At 35.9% G+C, this 14,731-nt stretch overlaps 1 long non-coding RNA gene across 5 annotated transcripts in view; it reads right to left on the reverse strand.

Moving 5' to 3' along the window:
- LOC118919488 (uncharacterized) overlaps positions 1 to 14,731 on the reverse strand; it is a 63,498-nt gene that overhangs the window by 34,905 nt on the left and 13,862 nt on the right. For 4 of the 5 annotated variants that reach the window (XR_008992085.1, XR_008992083.1, XR_008992086.1 and 1 more), the window contains exon 5: positions 593 to 648. The exons of the other annotated variant lie outside the window; for it this stretch is intronic. This is a non-coding gene — a long non-coding RNA (uncharacterized LOC118919488). The remainder of the gene's footprint in view (positions 1 to 592; positions 649 to 14,731) is intronic. 5 annotated transcript variants of the gene reach the window in all.

Here is a 14,731-nt window from a genome sequence, read left to right on the forward strand (position 1 = left end):
AGGCTAGAAAATTAGCCATGAGATGTTAGAGCCCATAATTTGAACAAATATGGTCTGGTGTATACAAAGATGTTTAAAATTGAAGTCAAGGGAAGACACTTTAATTTGAAAATGGCTTTATAGGCTCATGTAACACACCCAGCAAGTATGAGCCAAATCCTCAATCCCTTGAAAGGAATATAGTGCAAGTTTCCAAGGATGAACATGTTCCTCTAGCATATAAGCTTAGTGTTATAATTAAAAATCTTTTGAGTCAAAATCAAATGCCAGTTATGAGACACTAAATTGTAATATGTTTAGTACTTTCCCTTTTATAAAACAGTCAATAGTTGATATTCCAAGGAAACTATGTGTTTGTTCTATGGTGCGATTCACTATTAGCTTCCAAGTGCACATGGGCTTCCGCCTTTAAAGGGCTCTCGCTCATGAGCTTTCTCTGAATTCAACAGCAATAACTAGAATAATCAGGAATACTGTGACGATTCTATTAGCCAACCAATGTCATTACTTCCTTTAGTAGAAAGGAAAGGCATTACATAAGAACATTCTGGAGCCATACTGCCTCGATTTAAATCTAGGCTCTGTTACTTACTTTACCTACATGATCTTTGGTGATTCTCTTATCCTTCCTGTGCCTTGTATTCCTAACTGTAAAATAGGGAAATAATGGTGATTAAATGAGTTAATGTCTGCAAGCTTGGGTACGTGGTAAGCACTAAATAAATGTTGCCTGTGTACAAAACTTGGATGTTTATTACACCATTTGTGGTGTTCTCAGTTTACTCTTGCCCGGCTGAATAAATAAAAATTATAATTTAAGGTATGTTTTCAGTGTTGCCCTTGGGCATTTGCGCAGGCAAAAAAATCCTCTTTGGAAGCCTAATTCCACCTCTTTTGTCAGAAGGAGGGGCTATGCCATTTGAAAATGTGATCCCCTTGTTCCAAAATGAAGAATTCCAAAATAGCAACAGCATTAAGCCAAGTGTGGAGCCCCTCGAAGCGCAGGACTCTATGCAACTATATGGCTTGCATGCCCCCAGACCAGCCCTGCCTGGCATCATTTCCTTGATGAAAAGAAAAGACTTGGAGGGCTCTCTAACTGCACACAGTCATTTAGTCATTTCTCAGAGTATTTGTTTCTAACCCTACCCTACCCAGGAAAAGATTTAAGGTAATTCTCCATCAATGGGAAGAATCTGAGAATGAAAATGGTCTTCAGAAAACCAACTTCCCATTCTAGGACAGATTGTTACCATGTCATTAAACACAACTACTCTTCTGGAGTGTGGAAAAACCAATCTTTGAGTGAATGAGGATTCATTCTGTTCAGTGATAAGCTTGGGAAGTTATTCCTGCTCTGGGAACCACCCCAGTCACCTCTAAGCAGGAGCAGAGCATCACTGAAGCCTGAGGCACAGGGGCAGTTCTTCACCCCCAACCAGAAGCTTGGGTCCTAAACTAGCAACCAAAGGATTTATTCCCACTGAGAGAACCAAATGAATTTTTTAACAGGATTTTTCCCCTGTGGTTTTTCTCAAGTTGATTCCCAGATCATTCAAGAATATTCAAGGCTGAAGTCTATTAACATTAGTTTTGTGTCAATATTAGGTTACCAGTGTTAATATCTACTGAACATTAAGAGAAATGCCTAGCCCCCTTCTTAATGAAGAGCCTTGATTTTATTAGGTTCAATAGTAAATTAGTATAAGACTATGCCTAAGTATAGCATCTTACAAAAACATCTAGTGCTTAGCCTAGATTGATCCCATATGTCTTTCCTATGGGCTACCACAAAAAGAAACTCAATCTATAAAAGACCCACATGATCACTCAGTCTCCTCTGAACCCTCTTTGAACTGACAGCTAGGAAAGAGCTGCCATTTGTTTAGTTCATCTGCCACATTATTTTAATGTAGGCACCCTTCAAAATTCTCTGCAGTTTTGAATCTTCAGGAATTGTGCAGACGTAAGGCAACCATGGGTTTTGCAACTATTGACAGATATTAAAAACAATAAAATAGTAATATCTGCTTAGATCAGCCTGCTTTTTCATGTTGCTACTTAACAGCATTTGGATTTGAGTTGTGGTTGCCTGGCTAAGCCAAAGCCAGGAAGCCAGACAGCCCTGCAATCAGATGGTGGAATAAGGCCAGGTATCAGTTACTGAAACAAAAGGAATACAGAATCTTGAGTCCAAAGGTAGACACAAAATTAAAAAGATAAGCAGAATAGAAGAACCACGTACTAAAATCAAAGCAAGTGCCAATGCCAGGGTGCATATTAAGCAGCAGTGGGTCAGGTGAGCAATAGAAAGCAAGGTAGCATATGATGGTCTAAGCAAGCAGTCTATATACATATGTATATATATTAATGGCTCCCCATTGTAAGTGTAGGACTTGTACATCTGGATCCATGCTGACTTGAGAAGGCATCAAAGGGAAACCAGTATTCAGGACAAAAGCATTCTCTGCAAGGATGGTGGCATCTGTCAGCATGTTGGTTATTGCAAAGCAAGGCAGAAACTCAAGTACTCAGGAACTGAATCATGAAGCTTAGAGCAAACAACAAAAGAGCTAATGCTCCCTCAAAAAGCTAGTGACCAGAGCTTCTTAAAGTGACTTGCTAAGAATAAGACTGGGCCAAGAGCTGGGCTTGTACAAACAGGTAAAGGGATTAGTGACAATGGTGTGCTGGAGCCAGTTCACACCAGCTCATGAAAGCCAATTCTTAAAATTTAAGGAATTTTGTAAGCCAGCTGTTAAATACAGCCATTATTAAAAGTTAATTCATATAAACTCATTATTAAGGATATTAAAACAGCAGTAATAAACACTCAAAACTCAACACCTCCTAATTATTTTACTACATTTTATTATTACCTGTGCTCTTCAGGTCATTTACATCTATGGTAACTCTGTGCTGGGAATATTTTTAAATGGCATGATACTGCACATCTCTTCCCACTTCCATGTTCAGTAACATCACATTGGTAGCTTGAAATTGGCCATGACAGGAACATGTACACCATGGAAATCAAAATACACCACAAATCAGGGCTTCTGCAGGGGGAAGGGAAAGAGGCAGCTGTGAAACTAACACACCACTGGTTAGTGTCTCCAGTATAGACTTGAAGCACTGAAAAGTGTGTCCATGAATGGGAAAAAGATAAAGGATTTTGTGGCTGCTACTTGCCTGAACCCAGAATATCATGCTCTTTACAATCTGACCCCAATTTATCTGTTCAGGTTTAGTCCACACCCTCTCTTTCATCTAACATCTGACCAATAATATAGCAGTTTTATGCATCCATTTATTCAACAGACATTTACCAAGCCCCTGTTTACTAGTGGACACTGTGGTCTAGCTTGAGGAATCAGAGAAGTAAGGACTCCCTCCATCCCTCAAGTAGTTCAAAGTTTAGGAAAAAAGCAATGCAGCAAGTGAATAAATGCTTCTAATAGGGCATGGCAAATGCTATGATGGAGACAGACATGTACATGTTTTTTGAGTGCACCCCTAATAAGGACAACAGGGAAGGCTTCCTGGAAGAGGTGACAGTTGAGTTGAGCCTTGATGAGGTCATATGCTTTCACTAAGTACATGTGTTCTTGAATTGGATTTCTTGGGTTCAAAGGCCAGCTCCACCAGTTTACTCTCTGACTGACTTTGAGCAAGATACCTAACCTCTCTAAACCTCTGTTTTCTCACCTACAAAATTAGACCCCTCCTTCACAGGGTTAGTGTGAGGCTCAAATGAAATAATGAATGTAAGGCATCAGCCCAATGCTGATGATACATAGATACTTTTACAGTGTTTGCCTTCATATTAAGTATTAGCCAGGTGATGAAGGGAGTTAGAAAATGACACTGGTAGAGACAATGGTGCATGCAAAAACCTAGAGACATGAAAGATCATGACCTGTTTCCCCAAATGCACTTCTAAAAGTATGACTGTAGCCCAAAACAATAGGGAAGTGGGAATTTACCATCTTTTTTTTTTTTAAATGGCTGCTTCTGTAGCTTTCTGTAACTACCATACCCAGTTGGTCATCTTACACTCCTCTGTTCCACCCACTCCCATATTCCTCCACCACCAGGTCCTGTAGATGAGGGCTTCTCAGCCAACTGAGATGAGATCTACTTTGCATTTCCTGCCCATATGGCCCAATACTTTTATAAAATACAATAAAAACTAATCACTAGAAAAATGAAACAAAAAGGGAAAATCTACAAAATACAAGTCCAATTTTTTCATTAGAAGTTTAACAGATATAAAATTACTCCCCCTTTAAGTTGCTACAAAAGTTTCTAAATTCTTACTTTCTGTGTCAATTTCTGTGTTTACCTCATAGCAGACTGGTAACAAACAGTCCACAGACTATCACTGGTTCGGGACCCAAACTTCGAGTAACATTGCTATAGAATATGATACCTCCTTAGCATTTCTAAACATCCCACTTTCTTTCTTTCATTCAGCCCTTTGTCCTTCATCACCTGTCCTCTAAATAACAACCTTCAAAATGGGCTCACTGCCTCCAGCATCTTACACTCCATCCCTCTTCCACTGTATAGCCAACCAGACTTTTTAAAATCCCAAATCTAATTATGTTCCTCTCCTGCCTAAAACCTGCCGATCATTTTCCTTTGCCTTTAGGGTACAGCCTGGAACTCCACCATCGGACCTTTGCCTCCTTCACTATTACATCCTCCACCACACCACACCACACCACACACACACACACACACAGAGGATCTTGCATTCTGTGCTATAGATGTGCCAAAGGACATGCAGGTCCGCAAACACCACTTACTGTGGCACATCTTCATGCCTTTGCAGGTACCAGTGCCTCTTCTGAAACACCCTTCTCCATCAAAAAGAAAAAACAAAAAAACTCCTTACCCTCTCAAGATTCAAAGATAGTTCATCTATGAAACTTTTTCTGATTCCAACTACTTGCCCAACCCCTGTCTCAGAGACCTGACACTCATTGCTTTGTGTATTCACTACACCCTGTTTATATGGAGATGACTGAAACATTTACACACTTATTTGTGTCTACTGTCCTCACCAGACTGTAAGTTGTCTTGCAAATATACCATGTCTAGAGTTTTTTGTATTATTTCCCTGGCATTTAGCCCACAATTTCTAGTGCATTATTGGCATGTGTGATTAGAAGAATGGATGGATTGGAATGGAATGGATGGATGGATGGACAAAGGATGGGAAAAAAATTAAGTGGAAAGGGTGCAAGAAGTGCCTTGTATATCCTGTAGTGGAATTTGGGTTTTATCCTGAAGCAATTGAAGACCTTGAAGTGTTTTACACAGAGATGTGATAAAATCCCTAGTGGGGTTTTTGAAAGATGGGTCTGGCAACCATATGGTGGATGGTTTGGGGGTGGGAAGACACAAATGAGCCTAGAGAGACCAGTTCAGCATCTATTGCAACAATCTAGGCAAGAAGATGGAGAAGAGATGGAAAGAAGATAGGTTTCAGAGCTCTTTAGGGGATTGAACTATGAGAACTTTATTCATCATTAGGAATGGGGAGGATGATTTCCAGATTCCTGTCATGGATCACTGGCACCAATCATTGATCACAAGATAAGAATAAGGAACAGGTTTTGGAGGGGAAAAACACGTGAGCTCCTTCTTTTCTGCTCAGTGGCAATTTCAAAGCTACACACTTCTCTCAAGCTTCCCCAAAGGTACCCATCAGAGAATCTCCCTTGCTTCTCCTTCAGGGAAAATAGCAGTCATCAGGCAAGAATCGCTCCACTTCTTTATTCCCACTAACTTGTCTGCATCTTCCTCCTTCAGCCTTGGTGAAAGGGGTGCCCTTCAGGTGTCACCAACCCTGTGCCCCCAGACCTCAGCCCCTATGAGAGCCTCTTCTTAGACCCTTAGCATTTTCCTCACCACTAACTCTTTCCCAATCATATAGCTTTCAAATGTCTCTCACATTAAAAAGAATCTCCTCCAATCTGTTACTTACTCTTTGCTTTTCTTTAACAACCCACTTTCTTTAAGATAAATACCTACTGTTAACTTCACATTATATTTGCAATATATTATCATTGTAAAAAACTCAAAACAAAAGAGAAGTATGAAGGAGAGGTTACTCGTAATCCTACTATCCAGAAATAGTTCTTATTCATAGATTGATATATTTCTTTCTAATCATTTTTCATGTTACTATACCTGTTATGTATAATGTACATGTTTTGTATAAATATATAGTTTATAAATACTTTTCAGTTAAATTTTAAGTATTTTGCCAAGTTATTAGAAAAAATTGTCCAGTAACATCATTTTGAAGGATATGCAAGGAATCTATTGTCTCGCTGTACCAAAATGCATTCAATTAACTCTAACTATTTACCCACATTTCAGCTTGTTTCCTTAGGATAAATTTCTAAAAGTGAGACTTCCGTGTCAAAGAGTATGAGCGTCTTTAATGTTTCTGATATATATATATTCCCAAATTGTTTTCCAGAAATGTTGTACCAAAATACATTCCAATTTATTCTGCCTTTGCCAAGTTTATTATCTTTAAAAATAAAAGAAAAAAATTTCCATCTAATGATAAAAAGTAGAATCTGTCTTGTTCTGCATTTCTTTAATTAAAAGTGGAGCTGGTCACTGAATTGTAAACTTAATGGTTAAGATGGTAAATTTTATGTTATGTGTATTTTACCACAATAAGGACATTATTTTTAAAGTGAAGTTGAGCATTTTAAATGTGTATTAGCCATTTCTATTTTCTTTTTGGTGAATTATGTATTCACAACTTTTGCCCATTTAACTGTTGGGCTCTTGATATTTTTCTTATTGATTTTTATGAGCTCTTCATATATTTAAGGCATTAAATCTCACGTTATAAAATTTATTGAAAGTATTTCCCCCTATTTGTTTTGTCATTTAAGTTCATTTATGGGTTTGGACATTTATGGAGGAGGAGAGTAGTAGAGAGCCATTTTTAATTTTTATATATTCAAATCTTTCAATAATTTCCTTTGGGATTTCTTCCATTGCCATTATATTTAAAAAGTCCTTTTCCTGTCAACCATCAGGTAATTGTTCATCCACATGATTCTATTACAGATGTTGTTCTCCAGTCTTAGCAGTAAAACAAAGATGAAAACACATATTTTCTATCTCAAGAAACTGCTAGCCACAGAGGGAGACAGACATATACACAGATATATCCAAATGCATAGGGATTTTTGAAGGACTATTAATCCTACTTGAGAGGGGTTCATGACTAGGTCAGGGGCCCAAATTTGCCTGAAATAGCTCATCTCTGGATTTTATCATCATTTATTAATTTTGGGCCATTAAACACATTCTAGTTATTTCTAGAAATATATGAAAGGGAATATAATAGCCCATCCCAGCTCATCAGCCCCTTCTTCCTGACTCTGGAGGTTTTGAAAACAATGATTCATGAAATACTTCCCAGTCAACCGTCTATCCAGTCTATCCACCGTTTGAGTTTGTCCTGTCTTGACTTCATCTAAAAAAGTAAACCTTAATTTTAGTTTTATTAGCACTTTTACTGGTTTGCTATTTTCTAGAAAACACTTTAAAAGGAAACATAAATTATAACAAAGATAAACAAGACATTAAAAGCCCCAGATAGAATGGCAGTGATTGTTAATAAATGACCATTAACAAAGGCTTCCAGAAATTAATCAGCACAGATGGGCAGCACAATCACCTGTGAAGGAAGTTTTCATGGAAATGCTTTGCTTCAAGGGTTCTGGGAAATGCTTAGAGTCATGTACTGGTAAGAGGAGTGCAAAGTTGGCACGGCCTTTCCATCGGATAATTTTCAGTATTAGGTAAAAGGCTTAAAGGTGTTAGTACTTTTTGGTGTAATATCCATTTCCTGAAATCTGTGTTAAACAAATCATCAGATTCATGTATACTGGTGATCATTGCAGTGATACATTTTATGGCAAGTATTCTAAACAGCCTCAAAAATGGGGGAATAGTTAGATAAACTGTTGGTAGAGTCATATTATAAGATACTACATAACCATTCAGAATTATGTTTTCATAAAATCCTTATGTGTAATGCCATAAGAATTTGCTTTCTATATACTGTAAGATTTCCAAAAATCAGGTTACAAAAGATATGTACAGTTTATTACAATTTAGGTTTATGTTACGCAAAAGAGATTGGAAAAAAAAAATACACCGAAATGGTTTTCTGTGGCTAATGGGATTGCAGATACTCTTTACATTCTGGATTTTCCAAATTTTCTACAATAAAGCTTTATGTGAGGGAAAGAGGTATTTTGCGCTAATGTTTGCTCTGTGCAGTAAAAGGCCAATACTTGTGACTAGCTGTGAGTTTAGGCCTATTTTCACCCAGACCTGTTTCCAGAAGGCTGAGTGATATTTAGAGGTATGGGGCTTATTAAATGCATCCAAGAGAAGAATATAGAAGACAGGCTTCAGCCTCTATTTATAAGATAGCCAAAGCATTCATCTATGTTCTCACTCAGGCCTTAGAACATTCTCCATAAAGACTCATCGCTTCTTAGGAAAAATACAAAAATATTGAGTGTCTACCATATGCCAGGGAATTTCCCATACATTATCTTATTTGATCCTCACAGAACCCTGTAACATTGAATATGAATGTATTTAAGCAACTTATCCAAAGTTTTAGATGTATTATTGGAGCCAATAATTGAAATTCAGCCCATGACTCCAAGTCAAGAACTCATCACAACTGTCTTCTGTATGTACATCTGCATATATGACATATGTATATATAGTCCAGGAAGTGTCCGTGTCATTTCAATTACTTGCTGGCTAAAAGAAATTAGATATTCATATTTTGCTCTCATTTTTAGGTACATGACAATAAACTATGTATTTTTACTACTTGCCATTTTATTGAAGCTCTGCTATCCACTAATAGCAATACCAAAAATTAGCTTCAAACTATTTCATGCAGGACAAATACATGGATCTTCTCAAACAACAAGCCTTCCCTAATACTTTTAAAGGTTAAAAACTTGGGTCACAAATTACGCATTTTAAAATTTGTCTTTTCAAATTCACTTCTTTACAGCATTTTCCAAGTTACTAGGGATATGTGTTTACCTTTACTGGTAATCCTTTTGTACTTATCAGCTCTCCCCTGGCCCCTTACTAACCCTTCCCACCACCAAAGAAATCAGTCTCACTCATCTCCATTAATTCTAGACTAAAACCAATTTCAAGTTTTGGCTCAGCATTGGCTCAGTTTGGCTCAACTGAAGTCAGTTTTCCAAGACAAGCCCAGCATGCTTTGGTCATTTACTGTGTGCTCTCCTACTCTCCTATTAGTGGTATATTTAATATGCTGTAAATTATTTCACAATTCATATATAATTTTGTGTTTGTTCTCATCACTTTATTTCTACCTAATTGCATTCTAAGTTTCTTGGGAATTATAACCATGTCTTTTTCTCTCTTATGTCACCTCAGATGCTTTGTTAAGTAGTGTGTACATATTTTATTCATCATATATATAATGGGTGTCCAGTAAATACTTGTTACTTAACTGTCCTCTGCTTACTCCTATTGACCCACAAACACAGATTCCCAAGAAAAATCGATGAAATGGAAAATGAAGAAAAAGAAAGGACACCACACTTTGAATTAACATATTAGCCTATTCACTCTTTTTATTTTCCTACTTTCTTTTAGGCTGGAGAAAGAACTGTGGTATGTTTCCCAGCTTCTTTAGGAATTGCAGGATTGATGGCCAATTTCAAAGACCTATTCATATTTGCTGTTGTGATTGAATCTTGAGAAATAGTACAAAAGTTCAAATTACATTAGTTTGATCCTTTATATGAAAAATTTAGTAATGTTCAAAAACATCACCATGTATTAATTTTCCCTTACAGCTATTAAATGCATATATTTAAAAAACAGATCTGATCCAAGAACTTTTATACATGAGCATATCTACTCTTTCAATGTATGACCCCAAACTAGCAGTTTCCTCCTCTGCGCAACAGGGATAACAATACACTGCCCACCTCACCTGGATGGTTGTGATGATCCTATGAGATAAAACATGTAAAAGCACATTATAAACTCTGATGAAATATATAAACACGAACTTACTTTTCTTAAATTCAGGGCTTGCCATATGCTCATCCAGTTAGCATTTTTCTTATCTCTAATTATTTGCAAGGCTGATGGATATGCTGCCATTAGTGAGTGATGACACCTCTTGTCTTTATTAGGGTCATTTCCATTTCCTTGCTTCCCGTGGACTTTATTGAATGATTATCACCACACATCACATGTCCATAAGAAATAGACCTATTTTAGTCACTGACATCGCAGTCTAATACCTTGTTCCTTTAACACATATTGTCCCCTGAGGTACAGTAAAAGACCTGTGTTTGATTAAAATCCTCGCATGTTAAGTGTACAGATTAAGTCCATTCTAACTATATGGAATAAGCTGTGTTCCTTAAACAAGGAATTAATTTTTACCACATTCCATCAAATGTTCTTCTATCAGTTCCTCTATCAGAACATGGCCTTATTTAATCAGTTCTGGTAAAATTCCCAAGTAGGCTCTCTTCCAAATATTTAGTTATTTGGCATTAGAACTCCCAAAACATCCCTATGTAATTAGGAAAAATGGAGAAGAAAGAAGGTGTGAAAATTATTACAGGTAATACAGTGGCTTGAAATTAGAGCAAAGGGGAAAGTATGCACTAACAACATCGAACACAGTCTGCTAGGAGACCTCGGCAGACTCCTTAATAACCCCCCACATAGAGGGAAAAAGAGTGGAAACAAGACTCATAAAGTCAGGGGCATTCTAGAAAGCCACCATAGAGATGCCAAGAAAAGTGCCCAGCATGGAAGAGTACACAGAGAGGCTTACTCTTGACACGGACATTTGTATTTTTCAACCCAAATGTAATCACATTGTACCTGTTCTCTGCTTTGGACATTTCCCATACCAGAATACATAGATCTACCTCATTATTTCTAATGTCAGTCACATTATTGTATAGCTGTATCACATCTGTGTATATTGCTGGAAGTATTGTTAACTAAATTCTGGAAAGTACATTGCTGATCCAAAGGTATATGAATTTGTAATTTTGATTAATACTGACAAGTTGCTCTCCTAAAATGCCAGGGCAATTTATTTCCCACCAACAAAGTATAAAAGTGACAGTATCCTCAAATCCTCACCCTAAGTTAGTTAAATTTTTTAACTTTAATTTTACATATTTATTAAAATCTTTCTAATTTGTTTACCAGTCTGAGAGACAAATGTGACATTTCATGTTTTAACTCACAATTTTTTGGTGACTAGTGAAGTTAGGTATCTTTTCACACATTGATAGTCCTCTGTATTCTTCCTCTGTGGATTTTCTGCTCTTCTCCTTTTGCTTATGTTTCACTTGGGTTGCTTTTTTTTTTCTACTGCTTTACAAGCAGAAAAATATTTAAGAGAGCAGATGCTGGATCCAGTCTAACTGAATTCAAATCCCATACCTACCGCTTAATAGCTACATCACTTTGAAGAAGGTAACTAACCTCACAGGGCCTGCTTCCTCACCTATAAAATGACAATAACAAAGGTATCTACCTCACAGGGTTGTTGTGGGATTTTGAATGGCTTAATATTTTAAAGAACTTAGAACAATGCTAGGCACACCGTAGTGCCTGATAAATGTTTGCAATTTATTGAAGCTCATTGAACAGGATGGATAGGAATCATTTATCCCCAGGGTTTATTTCCTTCCATTTTGTTCTTTGATATTTTGTTGTGTTTTGTTTTACTGTCTTTCACCATACTGAAGTTTTTCATTTTTTATACAGTTAAATCTGTCAATCTTTTCCTTAGAGGAAAAGATTCTAATACCATGCTCAGAAAGGTCATTCTCACTCCAGGATTTTTAAAGTATTTTTCAACATATTCTGCCAATCATTTTATAATTTTATTTTTTACATTTAGATCTTTAACCTATTTGAAATTTATCTTTCCAAATTGAGTAATATAAGACAAACGTCATTCTTTTCCTAATGTATATAGCCAATTTGTCCCTCTTTGCCTTTTCCTCATTAATTTTAAATACTCAAAACATTGAAGTTCCAATTGGAATTGCATTAAATCTCCCTATCACCTTGGAGAGGACTGGTAACTTTATAATATGAGTTGGCCTCCCTTGGACCCACCAGGGTAGTTTCCTCTACTTATTCAGGTCTTATAGTGTGTCCTCAAAGTTTTGTAGATTTCCTTTATATAAATCTTACCCATTTCTTGCTCATTTCATTTTTAAGCATTTCTTCTTTAACTTACTTACTGAGTTTGCTAGTATGATGAATTACAATAATGTATTTATCACTGTTGAATCATCCAATTAGGACTATAGGTTTCTATTTGATGATTTCTTATGAAATGTGTCGAACATACAAGAAGTATTATAAATACTTAATTGAGATTACATTTAAACTTAGGTCCTCTAATAGTTAGCTAATATAGTATGAATCAAACACCTGTGTATTATTTGCCATCTTTATTAAATCTTAACATTTTGCTGTATTTATGTAATGGGGGTGGGAATTTATCTAAACAGCCAAAGTCCCTTATATACCTCTGCCAGATTCCATTCTCCTCACTCCCTACTCAGATATAACCACTATCCTGAAGTAAAAATTTATCATTACCATGGATTTGTTTATATTATTAATGCATTTGAAGACCTCATAAAAAACATGCCGCATACTATGTAGTTTTTTATAAAACTTGTATGTAAATTTCATTCTCTCTATTATCATTCTGCAACTTGCTTTTCTGGACTCAAAAAATTTTTTTGTATTTATTGATGTATGGAGATCTAGTTTATTTTGAAAAGGGTATAGTATTCTAATTTATGAATATATTACACTTTTATTTATTCATTCTTTTGCTGATGACATGCAGGTGTTTCCAGTGTTTTCCTGTTATTTATACTGTGCTGGAACTTCTTGTGCAGGAAAATTTTTTTCTAGAGCCGCACCACCCCATACAGTAGCCACTAACCACTTCTGTAAATAGCTTGTTCAGGTCTTTGCCCATTTTTCTAACAAATTTGCTTTTTTATGTTTTCTCTGTAGGTGTATTTTATGTATTTAGAATGCAAATTTTATATTTGTTAATGTGGCATAAATATTTTCTCCCATTCTGTAACTTTTCTTTCAAGTTTGTGGTGTCTTTGTTAAACAGAGATTTTTTATTTCATCAGCTTCTTCCTTTATGGTATCTGCTTTTTAGTGTTTTATTTAATAGATCCTTTCCTGTCTCAAAATCAAAGATATGCCTCTTATATAGTCTCTTAAAGTGTTAAAAGCTTTGTTTTTCTTATTTAGGTCTTTAATCCCCTTGGAATTAAAACTTTAGAGTATGGTGTGACAATTTTCTTTTCTGTGTGGAGAAGCATCTGTTCCATGAAAACCATAAAAAATGTTTTGAATAGCTTATCCTGTTCCCACTCATTTGTAATGTTATATATCATATAGTCTCCATATATGTGATTCCTTCCTAGGCTTTCTATCCTATATATGTATTTGTATATCCTTGCCCAAATATGACATCATCTTAGTTAGCTTAGGTTTATAATAATCATTGATATCTGATAGCACAAGCCCCCCAAATCTTCTGCAAAATTGGCTTACCTTTTGTTCTTTCTAATGAATTTCAGCAACAGCCTGACAATGTCCACATAAAACACTGAATCTGTAGGTTAATGGAAAATACCATCCTTATAATAGTCATATATATATGTCAATATATATACAGTCAATATAATTTTTTTCACAAAAATGATATGTATTTCTATTCACTTGGATCTTTTTTAATGTTGTTCCATAATGTTCTATTTTCTCCATAAAGTATTAAAGGTATTTTTTTGGATTTATTCAAAGATAACTTGTAGTTTTGTTGCTATTACGAATTATGTATTTTTCCACTACTTTTCCGAATAATAATTACCAAAATGGAGTGCTATTATGCCTTGCAAACTTGCTGAATTCTTATTGGTTCTAATAGATGGTCTTTAGAGTCTCTACAGACAATCATGTCCTTTGCAAATGAGAAAAAGCTTTCATGTTCCCCTTCAATGTCTTACTTCTTTCCTTATCTTATTGCATTTTCTAGGACTGCCAATACAATGTTGATTAGACATGGTACCACAGGCACCACCACTCTTAGTGTTGCTCTTGACTTAACAACAATGCCTCCAAATTATCACCATTTGTAAAGCATTTGTATGATATAAAGCATTAACAGCCTTTTAAAGTTTGCCTTCTATTCATAGTTTTGTAAGAATCTGCAACTAGGTATGGATGATTGTGTGAATGAGTTTTTAATTTTATCTAATGCATTTTCAGCATCTACTGAGATGATCAGATGGTGATTAGGAAGAGAGGAATAAGAGAGAGACTTTTTATTGCATATCCTTTTGTACCTGTTGAATTTGTACCAGGACTCATTTCCAGTAATAGAGTGGGTTAAATAAGTGGAAAAGCACTTCAGTTGAAAATTAACTGAAAATACTAGATGAAATATTAGTAAAATCTAAAAAACATCAAAGGAATGTTAAGAAGAAATTGGCAACCCAAAATCTTAGTGGAGATAGGATCCCAGAAGTGAATTGGACACTGAGGGCACTTGCCAAACTCTGTCAATCTCAGCCTTAGCTTCCATGGC

The sequence above is a fragment of the Manis pentadactyla genome, chromosome 10 (assembly GCF_030020395.1).
Source record: "Manis pentadactyla isolate mManPen7 chromosome 10, mManPen7.hap1, whole genome shotgun sequence".
NCBI classification, from domain to species: Eukaryota; Metazoa; Chordata; class Mammalia; order Pholidota; family Manidae; genus Manis; species Manis pentadactyla.